The sequence below is a fragment of the Bombina bombina genome, chromosome 5 (assembly GCF_027579735.1).
Source record: "Bombina bombina isolate aBomBom1 chromosome 5, aBomBom1.pri, whole genome shotgun sequence".
Lineage (NCBI taxonomy): Eukaryota > Metazoa > Chordata > Amphibia > Anura > Bombinatoridae > Bombina > Bombina bombina.
The window spans coordinates 1103891921-1103918520 of NC_069503.1; the positions used below are offsets into that span (position 1 = coordinate 1103891921).

At 40.5% G+C, this 26600-nt stretch overlaps 1 protein-coding gene across 2 annotated transcripts in view; it reads right to left on the reverse strand.

Annotated features, from left to right (window-relative positions):
* TRAPPC9 (trafficking protein particle complex subunit 9) overlaps window positions 1-26600 on the reverse strand; it is a 1774054-nt gene that overhangs the window by 1312790 nt on the left and 434664 nt on the right. The gene's annotated exons all lie outside the window — the stretch shown is intronic.

A 26600-nucleotide genomic window follows, 5' to 3' on the forward strand; every position in this document is an offset into this window, starting at 1 on the left:
TAACCCTCCCCCTCAACCTTATTGTCCGCCAGACAGCTGCCAGTACACAAGATGGCGGAAAGTAGGTAGAGCGGGAGGGTTAGAAAGCTGTATGGGGCAATAAGGGATTTTGGGGTCTAAGGAGGGATCTAATACTGCAGAAACAATATAAAATTAAAAAAATAATAATAATTTTTTAAAAAAATGCTTTTTATTTTTGTATTGGCAGACTTTCTGCTAGTACTTAAGATGGTGAGACATATTTGGGGTTGGGGAGGGAAGAGAGCTGTTTGGGAGGGATCAGGGGGTGGGATGTGTAAGGTGGGAGGTTGATCTCTACACTAAAGCTAAAATTAACCCTACAAGCTCCTTAATTAACCCCTTCACTGCTGGGCATAATACACGTGTGGTGCGCAGCGGCATTTAGCAGCCTTCTAATTACCAAAAAGCAACGCCAAAGCCATATAAGTCTGCTATTTCTGAACAAAGGGGATCCCAGAGACGTATTTACAACCATTTGTGCCATGATTGCACTAACTGTTTGTAAATAATTTCAGTGAGAAACCTAAAATTGTGAAAAAGTTAGCGATTTTTTTCATTTGATCGCATTTGGCGGTGAAATGGTGGCATGAAATATACCAAAATGGGCCTAGATCAATACTTTGGATTGTCTACTACACTAAAGCTAAAATTAACCCTACAAGCTCCCTAATTAACCCCTTCACTGCTGGTCATAATACACGTGCGGTGGAGTGGCATTTAGCGGCCTTCTAATTACAAAAAAGCAATGCCAAAGCCATATAAGTCTATTTCTAAACAAAGGGGATCCAAGAGAAGCAAAAAGAAAAAATGGAGGAGCACAAACCGGGTGGAATGCAAATAAAATTAGGTTTATTTAAACCTGGCGCCGTAGCGCGGCATGAGAGTAGACAAACAAATAACAAATACAATAGTCACCCAAATAATGTGGAGGGGATAAACACCCCGGGTTAAACACGGACAACTAAGGATACAAGGGCTGAATATTGACAGAGAAGCATTTACAATCATTTGTGCCATAATTGCACAAGCTAAGGGCGTATTAAGGCATATGCCAACAAGGCCGTGATTAGGGTGGCAAATTTTGGGGGGCGGCACTTGCTCCCGGCCTCTGCACTAACTATGTGGCAGGCTATATAAAAAAAAATTTGATTTTGCCGGTTTACCGCTGAGCGGTCACGTGACTGGCTTTTTGTCAACATGGATTGAGGGAGTCACGCACATGCTCTCCCAGGCGGCAACAGTGAAGCACAAGCTGAATTAAATACTATGAGCGGGCTTCTAAGAGAGGGGGTGGAGCTGCAGTTAAATTTGTGTTAAAGTGCCCAGAGAAAACACATGCAGGTAGGTGCGGTGTCAGTGACAGAATAAACATCAGACACTGCTGAAATTGCGAGTGTTAACATGCAAGCTTGTCACACGGATTTTAGATGTTATTTCTCTGCCGATTGAGATCCGTTCTCCTCTATGCATTGCATTCCCATTCTTTTGTCAGCACACAGTCTTCAGCCTCTGCCCACAGCACCATGCAGCACATAAGCAGTGGTTCTGGCAGTGATAAAGCTATGAGAAACCTTAGAAATCAGGGATGACCGTGGACCCCCAGGCCGATAGTATAGGTGTTAAATCAGAGCCAGTGGTAAGTGTATGATCCCCGCCGTCCATTACCAGACGCATTACTTATCTGCTCGTTTACGATCCATAGCAATGTAGAAAGAGCACAGAGAAGCAAACACTGCTTATTTCCCTGTCCAGTCAGTCCCTTATTCTCCGCAGGGAGCCTGACAGCCCTGCAAATGTGTAATTCTTTGAATCCTGCATGGGCAGATGGAGGTGGAAAAAAATGCGCCCCTGACGTGTAGGGAGATTCTTATTAGCATCCTGCTTAAGACACGGTCTGAATTAGTGCCCTGCTTTATACACTTGGTCTGAAGCAGGGCACTAAATTGGTTAAAACAGTTCATGTGACATCTGTTGGACAGAGAAGCTTGCGGTTTGGGAGAGAAGGCAGAGTTTGTTTTCACAGCCTGTCAGGAGGTCAGATTTTACACACATTGGGCTGTACATGACCTGTACTAGAGAGGGGGCACGTTACGTTCCTGCAGATAGAATAGTCAGCCCATCTTTTAACTTTACTTCTCTAACTCTTGCCCTCTGTCAGATATGTGGAACTAACACTGCATTCATTGACTAATTGTGTCATAACCTGCATAACAGTCACATAAAATCTCTGTGAATTATTTGAAAGGTTTGCAAGTTTTTTTTTTTTTTCTTTTCATTAAAATGTTATGTTATTTTAAGTCACTGTAACTATATATTAATATTTTTGGTTTATTAAAATTGTGCTGAATTGACCATGACACATATATGTGAGTGTGTGCCAGCTTGAGTATTTCTATATATGAATATAATTGTGTGTGTGTCTCAGTGGAAGTGGGTATATATGTGACTGTGTGTGTTCCTTTAAGAGTGTAAATGCTCCTTTAAGTGTGTGTGTGTGTATGTGTGACCATGTGCCGGTGCTCCTTTAAGTAGGTGTATGTGTGACTGTGTGTTCCTTTAAGCATGTGGATAAGTGACCATGTGTTTCCTTTAAGTGGGGTTTTTAAAACTGTGTGTATGTATAACTGGGTATGTGTTCTATTAAGCAGTTGTATGTAGGGTTGCCACCCGTCCCTTAAAATACAGAACACTTATAAGTTACACATGCTGCAGGGTGTGCAGGGAGGAATATGAATAGTGCTGTACAGAAACACAATACATGTTCCTCCCTGCACACCCTGCAGCATGTGTAACTCATAAGTGTCCAGGAAAACATGGCTGAGGTGGCAACCCTAGTTGTATGTGTTCTTGTAAATGGGTGTTTTTGCGACTGTGTATGTAAGATTCTGTCCTTGTCCTTGAAAGTAAGTGTAACCCTTTGTGTGTGACACTGAGGGTGTTTGTGACCAGGCATGTGACTGACATTTGGGGAGTATGTATGACCCTGTGTGTGTGAGGCCTGAGCATCAATACATATTTACTGCTTCACTGGGGGGGCAAAAGAATTTTTAGTGCCTAGGGCAGCACAAAACCTAAATACACCACTGGCACAAGATTTTATTTATTTGATCACATTTGGCGGTGAAATGGTGGCATGAAATGTACGAAAATGGGTCTAGATCAATACTTTGGGTTGTCTACTACACTAAAGCTAAAATTAACCCTACAAGCTCCCTAATTAACCTTCAAGTGCTGCTTGAATTTATTGCCCTATAACTTGCAAAAAAAAAAAATCAAAGAACATGTAAACATTGGGTATTTCTAAACTCAGGACAAAATTTAGAAACTATTTAGCATGGTTGTAGATGTGAAACAGATTTTGGGGGTCAAAGTTAGAAAAAGTGCGTTTTTTTCCTTTTGTTCATCATTTTATAACATTTTTTATAGTAAATTATAAGATATGATAAAAATAATGGTATCTTTAGAAAGTCCATTTAATGGCGAGAAAAACTGTATATAATATGTGTGGGTACAGTAAATGAGTAAGAGGAAAATTACAGCTAAACACAAACACCGCAGAAATGTAAAAATAGCCCTGGTCCTAAACGATCAGAAAATTGAAAAGTGGTTAAAACACAGGTCTCTGCTTACACCCCCAATCAAAACACACATCAGATGTATTCATTTTAAGTAACTAACAGATCCAATTTCATTTGAAACCAATACAAAAATATTGGATACACTCTCTATATATTACATAAATAGCTATAGAAATGAGACAAAAACATTTGTTAAATATGATTATATAAAAATAATGTTTAAATAATTTTACATTAAAATATATATTTGCTTGAATGCATTTTCTCATATGAGCAATACATTTATATTTCAGCAATATTTAAAATGTAATAAATTATTAATGACAATGTATAATTTATAGAGCAGTTTATAGGGAAAAAAATCATATTAAATTAATCATATTTAAAATGCTATCAAATGGGACCTTGTAGTCTGAAAGCAAACACAGAATATGTAATATTTATAAACAGCGCTAACCTAGCACAAACCTGTTAATGATATTGAACAGGCCGACAAACAAAGTTAAATTTACAAAAACACAAACAAATGTTCACAAAAGGTTTACAAAGTGATGCGGTTATTTGGCATAATAGAATATTCATTAATATAACAGATTGTATAAACAATAAAAAGGAAAATGTCATCCTTACAATATGCACATCATGTAAGACAAACAGGTATAATTGTAATAGTGAAAGTAAGCTATTTGAAAAACTGAGATAAATGTGTTTTCTCCTATCATTAACATTGTGTGATTTCAGCTTCTAAATAATAACGGATAGACACATAGCCTATCGGCACACACTTCCACATTACAGATATAGTTAAAGGACCAGTCAACACAGTAGATTTGCATAATCAACAAATGCAAGATAACAAGACAATGCAATAGCACTTAGTCTGAACTTCAAATGAGTAGTAGATTTTTTTTCCACTCCCCCTGTACCATGTGACAGCCATCAGCCAATCACAAATGCATACACATACCATGTGACAGCCATCAGCCATTCATAATTGCATACACACTTATTCTTGCACATGCTCAGTGGGAGCTGGTGACTCAAAAAGTTTAAATATAAAAAGACTGTGCACATTTTGTTAATGGAAGTAAATTGGAAAGTTGTTTAAAATGGCATGCTCTATCTGAATAATGAAAGTTTAATTTTGATTGAGTGTCCCTTTAAAGGGATGGTTTAGTCAAAACAAATAGGGCACGCAATTTTAAACAACTTTTCAATTTACTTTTATATCAAATTTGCTTTGTTCTCTTGGTATTCTTTGTTGAAAGCTAACCCTAGGTAGGCTCATATGCCAATTTCTAAGCTAATTTTACAGAAAGGCAGAGTTAGTTCATGTGTGCCATATAGATAGCATTGTGCTCACTCTAATGGAGTTATTTATGAGTCAGCACTGATTGGCTAAAATGCAAGTTGACAAAAGAACTGAGATAAGGGGGCAGTTTGCAGAGGCTTAGATACAAGGTAATCACAGAGGTAAAAAGGTATATTAATATAACTGTGTTGATTATGCAAAACTGGGGAATTGGTAATAAGGAGATGATCTATCTTTTTAAACAAAACAAATTCTGGAGTAGACACACTCTAATATAAATTACAAAACACTATGGCCTAGATTTGGAGTTTGACGGTAGCCGTGAAAACCAGCGTTAGAGGCTCCTAACGCTGGTTTTAGGCTACCGCCGGTATTTGGAGTCATTCAAAAAAGGGTCTAACGCTCACTTTTCAGCCGCGACTTTTCCATACCGCAGATCCCCTTACGTCAATTGCGTATCCTATCTTTTCAATGGGATCTTTCTAACTCCGGTATTTAGAGTCGTGTCTGAAGTGAGCGTTAGAAATGTAACGACAAAACTCCAGCCGCAGAAAAAAGTCAGTAGTTAAGAGCTTTCTGGGCTAACGCCGGTTCATAAAGCTCTTAACTACTGTGCTCTAAAGTACACTAACACCCATAAACTACCTATGTACCCCTAAACCGAGGCCCCCCCACATCGCCGACACTCGATTACATTTTTTAACCCCTAATCTGCCGACCGCCACCTATGTTATACTTATGTACCCCTAATCTGCTGCCCCTAACACCGCCGACCCCTGTATTATATTTATTAACCCCTAACCTGCCCCCCACAACGTCGCCGCCAGCTACCTACAATAATTAACCCCTAATCTGCCGACCGCAAAGAGCTGCCACCTACATTATAGCTATGTACCCCTAATCTGCTGCCCCTAACACCGCCGACCCCTATATTATATTTATTAACCCCTAATCTGCCCCCCTCAACGTCGCCTCCACTTATTAACCCCTAATCTGCCGAGCGGACCGCACCGCTACTATAATAAAGTTATTAACCCCTAATCCGCCTCACTAACCCTATAATAAATAGTATTAACCCCTAATCTGCCCTCCCTAACATCGCCGACACCTAACTTAAATTATTAACCCCTAATCTGCCGACTGGAGCTCACCGCTATTCTAATAAATGTATTAACCCCTAAAGCTAAGTCTAACCCTAACACTAACACCCCCCTAAGTTAAATATAATTTTAATCTAACAAAATTAATTAACTCTTCTTAAATAAATTATTCCTATTTAAAGCTAAATACTTACCTGTAAAATAAATCCTAATATAGCTACAATATAAATTATATTTATATTATAGCTATTTTAGGATTAATATTTATTTTACAGGCAACTTTGTATTTATTTTAACCAGGTACAATAGCTATTAAATAGTTAAGAACTATTTAATAGCTAAAATAGTTAAAATAATTACAAATTTACCTGTAAAATAAATCCTAACCTAAGTTACAATTAAACCTAACACTACACTATCAATAAATAAATTAAATAAAATACCTATAATTATCTACAATTAAACCTAACACTACACTATCAATAAATAAATTAAATACAATTCTTACAAATAAATACAATGAAATAAACTAACTAAAGTACAAAAAATAAAAAAGAACTAAGTTACAAAAAATAAAAAAATATTTACAAACATTAGAAATATATTACAACAATTTTAAACTAATTACACCTACTCTAAGCCCCCTAATAAAATAACAAAGCCCCCCAAAATAAAAAAATGCCCTACCCTATTCTAAATTACTAAAGTTCAAAGCTCTTTTACCTTACCAGCCCTGAACAGGGCCCTTTGCGGGGCATGCGCCAAGAAGTTCAGCTCTTTTGCCTATAAAAAAAAAACATACAATACCCCCCCCCAACATTACAACCCACCACCCACATACCCCTAATCTAACCCAAACCCCCCTTATATAAACCTAACACTAAGCCCCTGAAGATCTCCCTACCTTGAGTCATCTTCACCCAGCCGAGCCAAATTCTTCATCCAAGCGGAGCAAGAAGAGGTCCTCCATCCGGTAGAAGTCTTCATCCAAGCGGAATCTTCTATCGTCATCCATCCGGAGCGGAGCGGCAGCATCCTGAAGACCTCCGACGCGGAACATCCATCCTGGCCGACGACTGAACGACGAATGACGGTTCCTTTAAATGACGTCATCCAAGATGGCGTCCCTCGAATTCCGATTGGCTGATAGGATTCTATCAGCCAATCGGAATTAAGGTAGGAATATTCTGATTGGCTGATGGAATCAGCCAATCAGAATCAAGTTCAATCCGATTGGCTGTTCCGATCAGCCAATAGAATGCGAGCTCAATCTGATTGGATCAGCCAATCGGATTGAACTTGATTCTGATTGGCTGATTCCATCAGCCAATCAGAATATTCCTACCTTAATTCCGATTGGCTGATAGAATCATATCAGCCAATTGGAATTCGAGGGACGCCATCTTGGATGACGTCATTTAAAGGAACCGTCATTCGTCGTTCAGTCATGGGCCAGGATGGATGTTCCGCGTCGGAGGTCTTCAGGATGCTGCCGCTCCGCTCCGGATGGATGACGATAGAAGATTCCGCTTGGATGAAGACTTCAATCGGATGGAAGACCTCTTCTGCCCCGCTTGGATGAAGACTTCTACCGGATGGAGGACCTCTTCTTGCTCCGCTTGGATGAAGAATTTGGCTCGGCTGGGTGAAGACGACTCAAGGTAGGGAGATCTTCAGGGGCTTAGTGTTAGGTTTATTTAAGGGGGGTTTGGGTTAGATTAGGGGTATGTGGGTGGTGGGTTGTAATGTTGGGGGGGGGGTATTGTATGTTTTTTTTTACAGGCAAAAGAGGTGAACTTCTTGGGGCATGCCCCGCAAAGGGCCCTGTTCAGGGCTGGTAAGGTAAAAGAGCTTTGAACTTTAGTAATTTAGAATAGGGTAGGGCATTTTTTTATTTTGGGGGGCTTTGTTATTTTATTAGGGGGCTTAGAGTAGGTGTAATTAGTATAAAATTGTTGTAATATATTTCTAATGTTTGTAAAAAAAATTTTATTTTTTGTAACTTAGTTCTTTTTTATTTTTTGTACTTTAGTTAGTTTATTTCATTGTATTTATTTGTAGGAATTGTATTTAATTTATTTATTGATAGTGTAGTGTTAGGTTTAATTGTAGATAATTATAGGTATTTTATTTAATTTATTTATTGATAGTGTAGTGTTAGGTTTAATTGTAACTTAGGTTAGGATTTATTTTACAGGTAAATTTGTAATTATTTTAACTATTTTAGCTATTAAATAGTTCTTAACTATTTAATAGCTATTGTACCTGGTTAAAATAAATACAAAGTTGCCTGTAAAATAAATATTAATCCTAAAATAGCTATAATATAATTATAATTTATATTGTAGCTATATTAGGATTTATTTTACAGGTAAGTATTTAGCTTTAAATAGGAATAATTTATTTAAGAAGAGTTAATTAATTTCGTTAGATTAAAATTATATTTAATTTAGAGGGGTGTTAGTGTTAGGGTTAGACTTAGCTTTAGGGCAGTGCTTTCCAAACTGTGTGTCGGGACACACTAGTGTGTCGGCAGCAGTGTGTAGGTGTGTCCCTGCTTCAGCACAAATTTTTTTCAGTTTTTTTTTTGGTTTCTGACTTTCCGCCTGCCTGCTACGCATATCACGTGGTTGACACGTGATTGGTACCTATTGGGTCAAAGATCATCTTAACCTATTGGCGCAGCTCAAAGGGAACTGAAACTATTCCCATTGGCGGCACATTGGCTCCTGACTGCACGTGTAGTCTCCTTAATTGGCTCCTGACTGCATGTATAGTCAGTGTGTGGGACAGCAGTGTGTTTGCAGTGCGGGCAGTAGTCAGTCGGACTCACTGAGCTCTGAGGGCGGCATCTTAAATGCTGAGCTGAAGTCAGTGGGGTTTTTTTGCAGCTAGCTCCCAGTAGTGCATTGCTGCTCCTGCTCTTGACATGTGGATAGGAAGTGGAAGTTTAAAAATGCTTGATGATGAAATGCGAGTGTCTTTATCTAATATTCCACCAAATATTCAGAAACTGTGTTCATCCTATCAGCCTCATACATCCTATTAAAATAGTAAGTAGCTATTGGTGATATTAAACTTTTTTAATTCTTGCACATACATACTGTTACTTGTAAATACATTTTGTTATTATATAATTTATGTAAGTGTCCATATCTCTTAAAACAAGTTAGTTTAACCTCCTTTTTGCTTGTACAACTGAATTACTGTGTCGTGAAATGATGTAGGTCTAAAAAGTGTGTCACCAACATGAAAAGTCTGGAAAGCTCTGCTTTAGGGGTTAATACATTTATTAGAATAGCGGTGAGCTCCAGTCGGCAGATTAGGGGTTAATAATTGAAGTTAGGTGTCGGCGATGTTAGGGAGGGCAGATTAGGGGTTAATACTATTTATTATAGGGTTAGTGAGGCGGATTAGGGGTTAATAACTTTATTATAATAGCGTTGCGGTCCGGTCGGAAGATTAGGGGTTAATAAGTGTAGGCAGGTGGAGGAGACGTTGTGGGGGGCAGATTAGGGGTTAATAAATATAATATAGGGGTCGGCGGTGTTAGGGGCAGCAGATTAGGGGTACATAGGGATAATGTAAGTAGCGGCAGTTTACGGAGCGGCAGATTAGTGGTTAAAAATAATATGCAGGGGTCAGCGATAGCAGGGGCAGCAGAATAGGGGTTAATAAGTGTAAGGTTAGGGGTGTTTAGACTCGGGGTACATGTTAGGGTGTTAGGTGCAGACGTAGGAAGTGTTTCCCCATAGCAAACAATGGGGCTGCGTTAGGAGCTGAACGCGGCTTTTTTGCAGGTGTTAGGTTTTTTTTCAGCTCAAAAAGCCCCATTGTTTCCTATGGGGGAATCGTGCACGAGCACGTTTTTGAGGCTGGCCGCGTCCGTAAGCAACTCTGGTATCAAGAGTTGAAGTTGCGTTAAATATGCTCTACGCTCCTTTTTTGGAGCCTAACGCAGCCATTCTGTGGACTCTCAATACCAGAGTTATTTTAAAGGTGCGGCCAGAAAAAAGCCAGCGTTAGATACGCGGGTCGTTACCGACAAAACTCTAAATCTAGCCGTATATAAATTATAAAAAAAGTTTTACATTTGTATCTCTATCTAAAGAGACACTAGAGTCAAAACTAAAGTTTTATGAATCAGATAGATAATATATTTTTACACAACTTTCCAGTTTATTTCTATTGCCTATTTTGCTTTCTTCTCTTGGTATCCTTTGTGGGGAAAAGCATACCTATGTAGGCTCAGGTGCAGCAATGCACTACTGGAAGCTAGCTGCCGATTGGTAGCCCTTCTAGTCATTGGCTCACTCAATATGTTCCTCTAGCTCCCAGTAGTGCATTGCTGCTCCTTCAACCAAGGATACCAAGAGAATGAAGCAAATTTGATAATACTTTTTATTAATATAAAAATATAAAATGTTATTGTATTCTGCTCAAAATTCATGGGACGGACCAATCAATGGTACCAATCAATGAGGGTACAATGTATGCAAAGGTATTAAAAATGATATAAATTATGTGTATAAGCTACAGGTATATAATGACATGAAATAACAAAATGTACACTTACCTGATAAATTATTTTCTTTCTTGGTAGTGAGAGTCCGCAAAATCCATTCTAAGATATAGGAATTACAACACCGGGTCACCAGGAGAAGGCAAAAACAACCTCAACTAGAGCATTTAACTATTCCTCAACTAGAGCATTTAACTATCCCTCCTACTACCCCTTCCCTCCCAGTAGTTTGTATCCGAGGATAGGGAGAGCAAGAGAGACAACAGGGGTAAAGTGGTGCAACTAGAACTGCTGCCGCAGAAAAGAGGGCAGGTTTGTGGAATCTCAATACCAAGAAAGTAATAATTTATCAGGTAATCATACATTTTGCATTCTTTCTAATGGTAGTGAAAGTCCACAAAATCCATTCTACCATATGGGAATCACAAACAGCGGAGTCCACAATAGATAAGGGCAGAATGAACAAGCAAGGCAGTTACCTAGTTGGTAGTTACCACTGCCTGAAGAACTTTCCTACCAAAAGAAGCCTCCGACGAGGCATAAACATCAAACTGATAGAATCTTGGGAACATATGGAGTGAAGACAATGTAGCAGCTTTGCAGATCTGTTCTATCGAAGCCTCATTCTGAAAACCCCATATGTCGAATTCCATGCAGTCAGCTTCAGAGAATCTAGATTTTTATAAAAGAAAGGACCCTAATGAATTGGAATGTAAAGCTAAGTGTCCTTTAGATCCACAGTAGCCATGAAATGTCCTTGCAGAACAAAAAAGGAAAAACATAATTGATGTAAGAACTTACCTGATAAATTAATTTCTTTCATATTGGCAAGAGTCCATGAGCTAGTGACGTATGGGATATACAATCCTACCGGGAGGGGCAGTTTCCCAAACCTCAAAATGCCTATAAATACAACCCTCACCACATCCACAATTCAGTTTAACGAATAGCCAAGTAGTGGGATGATAAAGAAAGGAGTAAAAAGCATCAACAAAGGAATTTGGAAATAATTGTGCTTTATACAAAAAAATCATAACCACCATAAAAAAGGAGTGGGCCTCATGGACTCTTGCCATTATGAAAGAAATTAATTTATCAGGTAAGTTCTTACATAAATTATATTTTCTTTCATGTAATTGGCAAGAGTCCATGAGCTAGTGACGTATGGGATAGCAATACCCAAGAAATGGAACTCCACTCAAGAGTCACTAGAGAGGGAGGGATAAAAATAAAAACAGCCTTTTCGCTGAAAAAAACTAATCCACAACCCAAATATAAGTTTATTCTCATAAATAAAAGGAAAAACTTAAATCATAAGCAGAAGAATCAAACTGAAACAGCTGCCTGAAGAACTTTTCTACCAAAAACTGCTTCTGAAGAAGCAAATACATCAAAATGGTAGAATTTAGTAAATGTATGCAAAGAAGATCAAGTTGTTGCTTTGCAAATCTGATCAACTGAAGCTTCATTCTTAAAAGCCTAAGAAGTGGAAACTGATCTAGTAGAATGAGCTGTAATTCTCTTAGGCGGGGCCTTCCCCGACTCCAAATAGGCTTGATGAATCAAAAGCTTTAACCACTATTCCAAAGAAACGGCAGAAGCCTTCTGACCTTTCCTGGAACCAGAAAAGATAACAAAAAGACTAGAAGTCTTCCTGAAATCTTTAGTAGCTTCAACATAATATTTCAGAGCTCTTACCACATCCAAAGAATGTAAAGATCTCTCCAAAGAATTCTTAGGATTAGGACACAAAGAAGGCACAACAATTTATCTATTAATGTTGTTAGAATTCACATTAGGTAAGAATTTAAATGAAGTCCGCAAAACTGCCTTATCCTGATGAAAAATCAGAAAAAGGAGATTTACAAGAGAGAGCAGATAATTCAGAAACTCTTCAAGCAGAAGAGATGGCCAAAAAGAACAACAATTTCCAAGAAAGTAGTTTAATGTCCAAAGAATGCATAGCTCAAATGGAGGAGCCTGTAAAGCCTTCAAAACCAAATTAAGACTCCAAGGAGGAGAGATTGATTTAATGACAGGCTTGATACCAACCATAGCCTGTACAAAACAGTGAAAATCAGGAAGTTTAGCAATCTTTCTGTGGAATAAAACAGAAAGAGCATAGATTTGTCCTTTCAAGGAGCTTGCAGACAAACCTTTATCCAAACCATCTTGAAGAAACTGTAAAATTCTATGAATTCTAAAAGAATGCCAAGAGAATTTATGAGAGGGACACCATGAAATGTAAGTCTTCCAAACTTTCTAAATCTTTCTAGAAACAGATTTACAAGCCTGTAACATAGTATTAATCACTGAATCAGAGAAACCTCTATAACTAAGCACTAGGCGTTCAATTTCCATACCTTCAAATTTAATGATTTGAGATCCTGATGAAAAAACGGACCTTGAGATATTAATGGAGGTGGCCAAGATTGGCAACTGGACATCTGAACAAGATCCGCATACCAAAACCTGTGAGGCCATGTTGGAGCCACCAGCAACACAAACAATTGTTCCATGATGATTTTGGAGATCACTCTTGGAAGAAGAACTAGAGGCGGGAAAATATAAGCAGGTTGATAACACCAAGGAAGTGTCAACCCACCCACTGCTTCCACCTGAGGATCCCTGGACAGGGAAGTTTGTTGTTCAGATGAGATGCCATCAGATCTATTTCTGGAAAACCCCACATCTAAACAATTTGAGAAAACACATCTGGGTGGAGAGACAACTCTCCCAGATGTAAAGTCTGACGACTGAGATAATCCGCTTCCCAATTGTCTATACCTGGGATATGAATCGCAGAAATTAGACAAAAGCTGGATTCCGCCCACACAAGTATCCAAGATACTTCTTTCATAGGTTGAGGACTGTGAGTCCCACCCTGATGATTGACATATGCCACAGCAGTGATATTGTCTGTCTGAAAACAAATGAACGGTTCTCTCTTCAATAGAGGCCAAAACTGAAGAGCCCTGAGAATCGCATGGAGTTCCAAAATATTTATTGGTAATCTCGCCTCTTGAGATTTCCAAACCCCTTGTGCTATCAGAGATCCCCAAACAGCTCCCCAACCTGAAAGACTCACCTCTGTTGTGATCACAGTCCAGGTTGGATGAACGAAAGAGGCCCCTAGAACAATACGATGGTGATCTAACCACTAAGTCAGAGATAGTCGAACATTAGGATTTAAGGATATTAATTGTGATATCCTTGTATAGTCCCTGCACCATTGGTTCAGCATACAAAGATTGAGAGGTCTCATATGAAAACGAGCAAAGGGGATTGCGTCCGATGCTGCAGCCATGAGACCTAAAACTTCCATGCACATAGCTACTGAAGGGAATGACTGAGACTGAAGGTTCCGACAGGCTGCAACCAATTTCAAACGTCTCTTGTTCATTAGAGACAAAGTCATGGACACTGAATCTATCTGGAAATCTAAAAAGGTTATCCTTGTCTGAGGAATCAAATAACTTTTTGGTATATTGATCCTCCAACCATGTTTTTGAAGAAACAGCACTAGTTGATTTGTGTGAAATTCTGCAGAACGTAAAGACTGAGCAAGTACCAAGATATCGTCCAAATAAGGAAACACCGCAATACCCCGCTCTCTGATTACAGAGAGTAGGGCACCAAGAACCTTTGAAAAGATTATTGGAGCTGTCGCTAGGCCAAAAGGAAGAGCAACAAATTAGTAATGCTTGTCTAGAAAAGAGAATCTCAGGAACTGATAGTGATCTGGATGAATAGGAATATGAAGAAATGCATCCTGTAAATCTATTGTGGACATATAAGGACCTTGCTGAACAAAAGGCAGAATAGTCCTTATAGTCACAGTCACCATCTTGAAAGTTGGTACTCTTACATATTGATTCAAAATTTTTAGATCCAAAACTGAATGAATTTTCTATCTTTGGGACAATGAATAGATTTGAATAAAACTCCAGACCCTGTTCCTGAAATGGAACTGGCATGATTCAAGAGAATACATCGGCTCAAACGGACCCTGCTGTAAAACCTTAAGAACAATATTAAGGTTCCAAGGAGGAGCAGTCACCTTAAACACCAGCCTAGTTCTGACCAAGGCCTGACAGAAGGACTGAACGTCTGACACATCCGCCAGACGTTTGTGCAAAAGGATCGATAAGGCTGAAATTTGACCCTTCAGGCTACTAACAGACAAACCTTTTCCAGACCCTCCTAGAGAAAGGATAATATTCTTGGAATCCTAACCTTACTCCAAGAATATCGCTTAGCTTCACACCAAAACATACATTTACTCCATATCTTATGGTAAATCTTCCTAGTAACCGGCATACAAGCCTGGATCAGTGTCTCGATCACTGACTCCGAAAACCCCCGCTTGGAGATAATCAAGCGTTCAATCTCCAGGCAGTCAGCTTCAGAGAAACGAAGCCTCCACGGAGGTAGAGATGATATCTCCACTAGATCTGCATACCAGATTCTCCGAGGCCAAGCTGGAGCGATTAGAATCACTGATGCCCATTCCTGTATTATGCGAGCAATCACCCGAGGCAGGAGAGCAAACAAAGGAAACAGATAGGCCATCTGGAAGTCCCACAGAACTGCCAAGGAATCTATCAGGAAGGCCTGAGGATCCCTCGACCTAGAACCATACTTTGAAAGCTTTGCATTTTGACGGGACGCCATGAGATCCAACTCCGGCATCCCGATCTGGATACCAGTTGAGTGGAGAACACTTCTGGATGGAGTTCCCATTCCCCCGGATGGAAATTCTGCCTGCTTAGAAAATCCACTTCCCAATTGTCTACTTCCGGGATGTGGATGGCTGACAGACAACAACAGTGGTCCTCCGCCCACTGAATGATCCGAGACACCTCCCTCATAGCTAGGGAACTTCCCGTTCCCCCCTGGTGGTTGATGTATGCTACTGACATTATGTTGTCTGAATGGAATCTGATGAACTGGTTCGAGGCCAACTGAGGCCAGGCTTAAAGCGCATTGTAAATTGCTCTCAACTCTAGGAAGATGATTGGCAATTTGGACTCCTTCCGAGTCCAAAGACCCTGAGCTTTGAGGGACTTCCAGACTGCCCCCCAGCCCACTAGGCTGGTGTCTGTAGTCACTATCACCCAAGACGGTCTTCGAAAGCAAGTGCCCTGGGAGAGGTGATCCCGAGATAGCCACCAATGAAGAGAATCCTTTGTCTTCTGATCCAAAACTAGCTTTGGAGAGAGATCAAGATAATCTCTGCTCCACTGGTTGAGCATGCACAACTGTAAGGCTCTCAGATGAAAACGAGCAAATTGCACGATGTCCATGGCTGCTATCATTAGTCCAATTACCTCCATACATTGAGCAATTGAGGGACGGGGTGTCTCCTGAAGGACTCAACAAGACGATAGAAACTTGACTGTTCTAGTCTCTGTCAGGAAAATCTTCATCAGGACAGAGTCTATGATAGTCCCTAAGAACACTACTCTTGTCGCTGGAACCAGAGAACTCTTTCCCACATTCACCTTCTATCCGTGAGACCGGAGGAAGGACAGTAACCTCTCTGTGTGAGATGTTGCCTTTGAAAAGGAAGGAGCCTGAATTAGAATATCATCCAGATAGGGGGCCACTGCTATCCCCTTGGACCGGACTACCACTAGAAGGGCCCCTAGGACTTTCGAAAATATTCTGGGAGCTGTGGCCAGGCTGAATGGCAAGGCCACATACTGAAAGTGACGATCCAAGAATGCAATCCTCAGAAACATGTGATGATCCCTGTGGATGGGAACATGTAAGTAAGCGTCGTTTAGGTCTATGGTCGTCATATACTGACCCTCTTGGATCAAAGGAAGAATTGTCCAAATGGTCTCCATCTTGAATGACGGAACTTTGAGGAATTTGTCTAGAATCGGGCGGAAGGTTCCCTCTTTTTTGGGGACCACAAACAGATTTGAGTAAAATCCCAGACCCTGTTCCAACTTTGGAACCAGAACATTCACCCCCAGAGCCAAGAGGTCTTCGACACACTTCAAGAACGCCTCTCTTTTTATTTGGCCTGCAGATAATCTGGAAAGATGAAACCTGCCCCTGGGGGGACAACCCTTGAATTCTAACCTGTAGCCCTGAGAAACCATTTCCACCGCTGATGGGTCTGGCACTTCTCTTAACCAGGCCTGAGCAAACTAAGAAAGTCTGCCCCCAATTAGATCCAGGCCTGGATTGGGGGGTAACCCCTTCATGCGGACTTAGAGTCGGTTGCAGGCTTCTTGGCATGCTTACCCTTACCCAGGATTGGTTTGGTTTCCAGGCTGGCTTGTTATTATCCTGTTTAGACGAGGATGAGGAAGACTTTCCCCTTGTAAGGAAGAGCCATCCGCTTAGTCTTAGATGAAACGTCCGCTGACCAAGACTTCAAACATAAAGCCTGTCTGGCCAAACCAGCAAAACCAGAAGCCTTAGCTCCCAATCTAAGGACCTGAAGGACCGCATCAGCAATATAGTAATTGGCGAACCTGAGAGCTCTGATTCTGTCCTGAATCTCGTCTAGAGGTGTTTCCTCTTGCAGAGAATCCGATAATGCCTCAAACCAGTATGAGGCAACACTAGTCACCGTGGCAATACATACCACAGGTTGCCATTGGAGACCAAGATGAACATAGATTTTCTTAAGATAAGCCTCCATCTTTTTATCCATCAGATCCTTGAAGGAACAGCTGTCCTCAATAGGGATAGTAGTCCTCTTAACCAGAGTGGAAATGGCACCCTCTACTTTGGGCACCGAAGACCAAGACTCCGTAATAGATGAGTCTACTGGAAACATTTTCTTAAAAACCGGGGACGGTGTAAAAACCACTCCTGGTTTCTCCCACTCTTGGGCTTTGATTTCCTTAGCCCTATCTGGGACCGGCAAAACCTCAGAAGAGGAAGGAACATCAAAGAAACTATTAAGTTTACTGGGCTTCTTAGGCGTTACTACTGCCTGAGTCTCAGAATCGTCCAAAGTAGCTAAAACCTCCTTTAGTAGCACACGGAGGTGTTCCAGCTTAAACCTAAAGGAAGATCCTTCACTATCAGAGAAAGGCATTACACTGTCTGAATCTGAAATCTCACCCTTTGAGCGAGAATCCTCCTCATCCTCTGATCTTAAAGGTACCTGAGAGTCAGTGTTAGAAACAGATACCCTAGTCTCTGAAACTTTAGATTTCCTCTTGCGCTTCCCTGAAAATCTGGGAAACTCGGCAAAGGCTGCAGATATCACTGAGGATACCTGTGCAGCAATCTCTGCCTTTAAAAACATTACACTGGGAGCTAAAGAGCAACCGCAGGACACAGTGTTAGATGCAATAGAGGCTTGGGATGAAATAGGGGAAGGCCCTGGCATTACCTGGACAACATCTTCCTGAGAGACATAAGGCTCAACATTAAAAAATGTATCTTTACCCTGCAATGTCTGTTTAACACAGGCAGAACAGAACTACATGGGTGCTGCAATTTGTGTGTCTAAACACAATAAAAAGGGATTTAATTGAGTGGACTCCATATCATATATGAAGGGCTGCAATCCACCACCTCAGACTTCAGTGTTTCTATCTACACCAGTGGTCAGAGGAGTGCTTCATAAGACGATATCACTGCTCTAAACCAACAGATCTGAGAATAATATTTTCTACTGTTTCATGGGCACAGCAGCATTTGTAGACTAAATAATTCCTTGTTTATTTTTTTGCAAGGTTTACAGAGATAAACACAAGATTTGTGCTCACAAAAGCTTCAAGCCATATGTCTGCCAAGATATCAGTATATTTTCCAAGAACACCTGCTGACTAATGTCGTGTGTATTGTCTGCTCAAATTGCCTTAAGGACCCAAGAATGGAGAAAAATTAGATCATCAGGTTAGGTAGCATCAAACCACATACAATATCTATTAAACAGAGATACTAAGTAAACAAATGCACACATTTTCTACTAGCTTATTAGCTAATAAATTGTGGACAAAATATGTTCATTAATTTTGCAAACAAGTAATGAAAATAAATTTTTACATGTTTAATATATATATATATACACACACCGGTATATATATACACACACACGCACACGTTTATAACACAATCAACTGCACTGGAAAAAAAATCTAAAAGAATATATCATTTAGAAAAATGGGCAGTGCAATTTATATCCAATTTTAATAATGCATAAAAGCAGCCCTGCCAGCTGAAAGAAACAGAAGAAATGACTTGATACTGGAGAAAACATAATTTATGCTTACCTGATAAATTCCTTTCTTCTGTTGTGTGATCAGTCCACGGGTCATCATTACTTCTGGGATATAACTCCTCCCCAACAGGAAATGCAAGAGGATTCACCCAGCAGAGCTGCATATAGCTCCTCCCCTCTACGTCAGTCCCAGTCATTCGACCAAGAATCAACGAGAAAGGAGTAACCAAGGGTGAAGTGGTGACTGGAGTATAATTTAAAAGATATTTACCTGCCTTAAAACAGGGCGGGCCGTGGACTGATCACACAACAGAAGAAAGGAATTTATCAGGTAAGCATAAATTATGTTTTCTTCTGTTATGTGTGATCAGTCCACGGGTCATCATTACTTCTGGGATACCAATACCAAAGCAAAAGTACACGGATGACGGGAGGGATAGGCAGGCTCATTATACAGAAGGAACCACTGCCTGAAGAACCTTTCTCCCAAAAATAGCCTCCGAAGAAGCAAAAGTGTCAAATTTGTAAAATTTGGAAAAAGTATGAAGCGAAGACCAAGTTGCAGCCTTGCAAATCTGTTCAACAGAGGCCTCATTCTTAAAGGCCCAAGTGGAAGCCACAGCTCTAGTGGAGTGAGCTGTAATTCTTTCAGGAGGCTGCTGTCCAGCAGTCTCATAAGCTAAACGTATTATGCTACGAAGCCAAAAAGAGAGAGAGGTAGCAGAAGCTTTTTGACCTCTCCTCTGTCCAGAGTAAACGACAAACAAGGAAGAAGTTTGGCGAAAATCTTTAGTTGCCTGCAAGTAGAACTTGAGGGCACGAACTACATCCAGATTGTGTAAAAGACGTTCCTTCTTTGAAGAAGGATTTGGACACAAGGATGGGACAACAATCTCTTGATTGATGTTCCTGTTAGTGACTACCTTAGGTAAGAACCCAGGTTTAGTACGCAGAACTACCTTGTCTGAGTGAAAAATCAGATAAGGGGAATCACAATGTAAGGCTGATAACTCAGAGACTCTTCGAGCCGAGGAAATAGCCATTAAAAACAGAACTTTCCAAGATAACATTTTTATATCAATGGAATGAAGGGGTTCAAACGGAACACCCTGTAAAACGTTAAGAACTAAGTTTAAACTCCATGGTGGAGCAACAGCTTTAAACACAGGCTTGATCCTAGCTAAAGCCTGACAAAAGGACTGGACGTCTGGATTTTCTGACAGACGTCTGTGTAACAAGATGGACAGAGCTGAAATCTGTCCCTTTAATGAACTAGCTGATAAACCCTTTTCTAAACCTTCTTGTAGAAAAGACAATATCCTAGCGATCCTAACCTTACTCCAGGAGTAACCTTTGGATTCGCACCAGTATAGGTATTTCCGCCATATTTTATGGTAAATCCTTCTGGTAACAGGCTTCCTAGCCTGAATCAGGGTATCAATAACCGACTCAGAAAAACCACGTTTTGATAAAATCAAGCGTTCAATTTCCAAGCAGTCAGCTTCAGAGAAGTTAGATTTTGATGTTTGAATGGACCCTGTATCAGAAGGTCCTGTCTTAGAGGTAGAGACCAAGGCGGACAGGATGACATGTCCACTAGATCTGCATACCAAGTCCTGCGTGGCCAAGCAGGTGCTATTAGAATTACTGATGCTCTCTCCTGTTTGATTTTGGCAATCAATCGAGGAAGCAGCGGGAAGGGTGGAAACACATAAGCCATCCTGAAGTTCCAAGGTGCTGTCAAAGCATCTATCAGAACTGCTCCCGGATCCCTGGATCTGGACCCGTAGCGAGGAAGTTTGGCGTTCTGGCGAGACGCCATGAGATCTATCTCTGGTTTGCCCCAACGTCGAAGTATTTGGGCAAAGACCTCCGGATGAAGTTCCCACTCCCCCGGATGAAGAGTCTGGCGACTCAAGAAATCCGCCTCCCAGTTCTCCACTCCCGGGATGTGGATTGCTGACAGGTGGCAAGAGTGAGACTCTGCCCAGCGAATTATCTTTGATACTTCCATCATTGCTAGGGAGCTTCTTGTCCCTCCCTGATGGTTGATGTAAGCTACAGTCGTGATGTTGTCCGACTGAAACCTGATGAACCCCCGAGTTATTAACTGGGGCCAAGCCAGAAGGGCATTGAGAACTGCTCTCAATTCCAGAATGTTTATTGGAAGGAGACTCTCCTCCTGATTCCATAGTCCCTGAGCCTTCAGAGAATTCCAGACAGCGCCCCAACCTAGTAGGCTGGCGTCTGTTGTTACAATTGTCCAGTCTGGCCTGCTGAATGGCATCCCCCTGGACAGGTGTGGCCGATAAAGCCACCATAGAAGAGAATTTCTGGTCTCTTGATTCAGATTCAGAGTAGGGGACAAATCTGAGTAATCCCCATTCCACTGACTTAGCATGCATAATTGCAGCGGTCTGAGGTGTAGGCGTGCAAAAGGTACTATGTCCATTGCCGCTACCATTAAGCCGATCACCTCCATGCATTGAGCTACTGACGGGTGTTGAATGGAATGAAGGACGCGGCATGCATTTTGAAGTTTTGTTAACCTGTCTTCTGTCAGGTAAATCTTCATCTCTACAGAATCTATAAGAGTCCCCAAGAATGGAACTCTTGTGAGAGGAAAGAGAGAACTCTTCTTTTCGTTCACTTTCCATCCATGCGACCTTAGAAATGCCAGAACTAACTCTGTATGAGACTTGGCAGTTTGAAAGCTTGAAGCTTGTATTAGAATGTCGTCTAGGTACGGAGCTACCGAAATCCCTCGCGGTCTTAGTACCGCTAGAAGGGCACCCAGAACCTTTGTGAAGATTCTTGGAGCCGTAGCCAATCCGAATGGAAGAGCTACAAACTGGTAGTGCCTGTTTAAGAAGGCAAACCTTAGATACCGGTGATGATCTTTGTGGATCGGTATGTGAAGGTAAGCATCCTTTAAATCCACTGTGGTCATGTACTGACCCTCTTGGATCATGGGTAAGATTGTCCGAATAGTTTCCATTTTGAACGATGGAACTCTTAGGAATTTGTTTAGAGTCTTTAAATCTAAGATTGGCCTGAAAGTTCCCTCTTTTTTGGGAACCACAAACAGGTTTGAGTAGAACCCTTGTCCTTGTTCCGACCACGGAACCGGATGGATCACTCCCATTGTTAACAGATCTTGTACGCAGCGTAGAAACGCTTCTTTCTTTATCTGGTTTGTTGACAACCTTGACAGATGAAATCTCCCTCTTGGGGGAGATAATTTGAAGTCTAGAAGGTATCCCTGAGATATGATCTCTAGTGCCCAGGGATCCTGAACATCTCTTGCCCAGGCCTGGGCGAAGAGAGAGAGTCTGCCCCCTACTAGATCCGGTCCCGGATCGGGGGCTCTCGGTTCATGCTGTCTTTGGGGCAGCAGCAGGTTTCCTGGCCTGCTTGCTTTTGTTCCAGGACTGGTTAGGCTTCCAGCCTTGCCTGTAACGAGCAACAGCTCCTTCCTGTTTTGGTGCAGTGGAGGTTGATGCTGCTCCTGTTTTGAAATTCCGAAAGGGACGAAAATTAGACTGTCTAGCCTTAGCTTTGGCCTTGTCTTGAGGTAGGGCGTGGCCCTTACCTCCCGTAATGTCAGCGATAATTTCTTTCAAACCGGGCCCGAATAAGGACTGCCCCTTGAAAGGTATATTAAGTAATTTGGACTTAGAAGTAACATCAGCTGACCAGGATTTTAGCCACAGTGCCCTGCGTGCCTGTATGGCGAATCCTGAGTTCTTAGCCGTAAGTTTGGTTAAATGTACTACGGCCTCCGAAATGAAAGAATTAGCTAGTTTAAGGACTCTAAGCCTGTCCGTAATGTCGTCTAGCGTAGAGGAACTAAGGTTCTCTTCAAGCGACTCAATCCAAAATGCTGCCGCAGCCGTAATCGGCGCGATACATGCAAGGGGTTGTAATATAAAACCTTGTTGAACAAACATTTTCTTAAGGTAACCCTCTAATTTTTTATCCATTGGATCTGAGAAAGCACAGCTATCCTCCACCGGGATAGTGGTACGCTTAGCTAAAGTAGAAACTGCTCCCTCCACCTTGGGGACCGTTTGCCATAAGTCCCGAGTGGTGGCGTCTATTGGAAACATCTTTCTAAATATTGGAGGGGGTGAGAACGGCACACCGGGTCTATCCCACTCCTTAGTAACAATTTCAGTTAGTCTCTTAGGTATAGGAAAAACGTCAGTACTCGCCGGTACCGCAAAGTATTTATCCAACCTACACAGTTTCTCTGGTATTGCAACGGTGTTACAATCGTTGAGAGCTGCTAAGACCTCCCCTAGTAGTACACGGAGGTTCTCCAATTTAAATTTAAAATTTGAAATATCTGAGTCCAATCTGTTTGGATCAGAACCGTCACCCACAGAATGAAGCTCTCCGTCCTCATGCTCTGCGAGCTGTGACGCAGTATCAGACATGGCCCTAGCATTGTCAGCGCACTCTGTTCTCACCCCAGAGTGATCACGCTTGCCTCTTAGTTCTGGTAATTTAGACAAAACTTCAGTCATAACAGTAGCCATATCTTGTAATGTTATCTGTAATGGCCGCCCAGATGTACTAGGCGCCAAAATATCACGCACCTCCCGGGCGGGAGATGCAGGTACTGTCGCGTGAGGCGAGTTAGTCGGCATAACTCTCCCCTCGCTGTTTGGTGAAATTTGTTCACATTGTACAGATTGACTTTTATTTAAAGTAGCATCAATACAGTTAGTACATAAATTTCTATTGGGCTCCACCTTGGCATTGGAACAAATGACACAGATATCTTCCTCTGAGTCAGACATGTTTAACACACTAGCAAAAAAACTTACAACTTGGTTATAATCTTTTTTTAGCAAAAAAACGCACTGTGCCTCAAAGAGGTACTAACGATTAAATGACAGTTGAAATAATGAACTGAAAAACAGTTATAGCATCAAACTTTAAAACAACACAACTTTTAGCAAAGGTTTGTTCCCATTAGTAAAAAACAACACTAATTAAATTTGTACATAGGAAAACAAAACAACGTTTTTTATTCACAGTCACTATAAGAATTCTCACAGCTCTGCTGAGAGAATTTACCTCCCTTCAAAGAAGTTTGAAGACCCCTGAGATCTGTCAGAGATGAACCGGATCATGCAGGAAATATAAAAGTAGCTGACTGGAATTTTTTTTTTTTTTTTTTTTTTTTTTTTTGATGCGTAGCAAAGAGCGCCAAAAACGGCCCCTCCCTCTCCCACACAGCAGTGAAGAGAAACGAAACTGTCACAATTAAAGCAAAAAACTGCCAAGTGGAAAATAATGCCCAAATATTTATTCACACAGTACCTCAGCAATGTAAACGATTCTACATTCCAGCAAAAACGTTTAACATGAGAATAGTTATTAAAAGGATTAGTGACCTTTAACACAGTAGTTCCGGTGAAATACCATCCCCAGAATACTGAAGTGTATACATACATGTCATTTTAACGGTATGGCAGGCTTTTCTCATCAATTCCATTCAGAAAATAAAAACTGCCACATACCTCAATGCAGATTCATCTGCCCGCTGTCCCCTGATCTGAAGCCTTTACCTCCCTCAGATGGTCGAGAACAGCAATATAATCTTAACGACTCCGGTTAAAATCATAGTAAAAAATCTCTGTCAGATTCTTCCTCAAACTCTGCCAGAGAAGTAATAACACGCTCCGGTGCTATTTTAAAATAACAAACTTTTGATTGAAGTCATAAAAACTAAGTATAATCACCATAGTCCTCTCACACATCCTATCTAGTCGTTGGGTGCAAGAGAATGACTGGGACTGACGTAGAGGGGAGGAGCTATATGCAGCTCTGCTGGGTGAATCCTCTTGCATTTCCTGTTGGGGAGGAGTTATATCCCAGAAGTAATGATGACCCGTGGACTGATCACACATAACAGAAGAAATATAGTGTCAGAACATACAGCACATCAGAGATCAGTCAGATAAAACAAAAAAATGAAGAGAGCTTTTATCCCAGATATAATTTTTTAAAAGTGATCAGCGCAGCAGGAGTGAATAGTCTGCAGTTTAAATAGTCTCAGAATATCAAACTGACTATACAGTGAGCAGAGCTTATCTGCTGCTCTCAGGAGTCTTTTCACATTTACGAGGACTAACTTCATCTGAAGCGCACTAGACAAGAATTTACACAAGTAAAACTCACAGAAGCTAGAAGATGCTAAAAGTGATTCATTTGCTGAGTATACTTTAGATGATTAAGGGGGGTAATTAATGAGTCCTCTTTGGAAACCAAGGGGTTAAATAAGCAAGCTAGAGTACATCTGATTAAATAATTATAACATGCTTGTTTAAAGTACTTGTACAAAGTATTGCCCGAGAGTGCAGGAGGCTGAAACAGTCAGACATTTGCAAACTGTCCCTTTGATATCAAGCTGCGAGGCTACAACAAAGTCTAACCCAGCACTGCTCTGTTGCACTCTAATACTCCCTGCGCTGAAAGGGTGAATCATGGTAAATGTAATAATTCTGGCGCTCTGTTAAACCTGGCACAGTATGTACAAATTGTCCTTCACAAGATGATCAAACGTTCCCTTGCGAGTTTAATACTTCAAAGCCGGTATCCCACCTGTTGTCTTTTATACAAACTGCACTCTATGACATTAGCACTAGAAAAGGAATTTCATAGCTTGTTATAATCCTTTTGTCGTCCGCCTCACGACCACAGGGGGAAATGTAAGTATGGCGCAAACACAAGAACTTAATTCCTGCCTTATCATCATTCTACTGCTCCATCATACACATTCCGCACACGTGCTGCATTTAACCCCGCGGTTCTGTTTTATGTGAAATATAAAAAAAAATAACAAGGGATATATTAACGTAAGAATTAGCTCCACAATAAGCTTAAATCTTTATGCCTCAAAATTATTTATTTTGACAATATAAGAAAGCCACATCAGCTCTATACTGGGTGCTGTAATCCTATGGTAAAATGTACTTTGGAAATGACGTCAATATGAGCAAATCATGAGGAAGGGAGGAGCATAAGGCAATAATCCCTTATGAACGTGGTTTAATTGAGGTGATATTCTATATACGCAGTCTACTATTATTCCCTAATAGAAATAGGGATAGCTTGTACAGAGAAATAATAACCAATATAGACTTAGTGCAAATATGTTTGCACAGTATATGGTATTGTTTGCCAGTAAGTATAAACACAGGCCAGAACCAAGAATAAACCAGCTTTAATTAATTAATTGAGTAGAGATTTATGGGATCTACACCAGGGTGAATTTGATTTAAACCACAATTTAAGTCACTCGTCAGTAAGATTTAAATCTTGGTTATCATTTTTAGAATAATAACTTTTCAGATTATTTTTCCGGTTATATCAGACCCTTACTGATGTGGTTACATATCATTAGATATGCATAGATAGATAATTGAAAAGAATTAAACTATTGGGAGGTGAACTATCTCCAGTTTAATAGGTTTATCATTCATATTTGATCATCTTTACAGCTGTACTGGAAGGAGAATAATAATGATTACCTTAATAATCACAATTTAAATAGTTTAATTTAACTAAAGAAAAATAACCATTACTTTAATAATAACAATTTAGTTTTATTTCACTGAAAAAATAACATTATTTTTCATTTTTAATTCTTGCCCCTCCCTCATCACATTTAGGTCCTTGTGCAGATCTATTCCACTCCAAACAATCTTCTATTCAGTAAGCTCCTTGAAACTTAGTATGGATTGATTCTGTGTACATAGATTGCAGGGGAGCAAAAACATTAAGGGAACAGTAAAGTCAAAATGCAACTTTAATAATTCAGAAAGAACGTGTTATTTTTCTAATTTACTTCTATTAT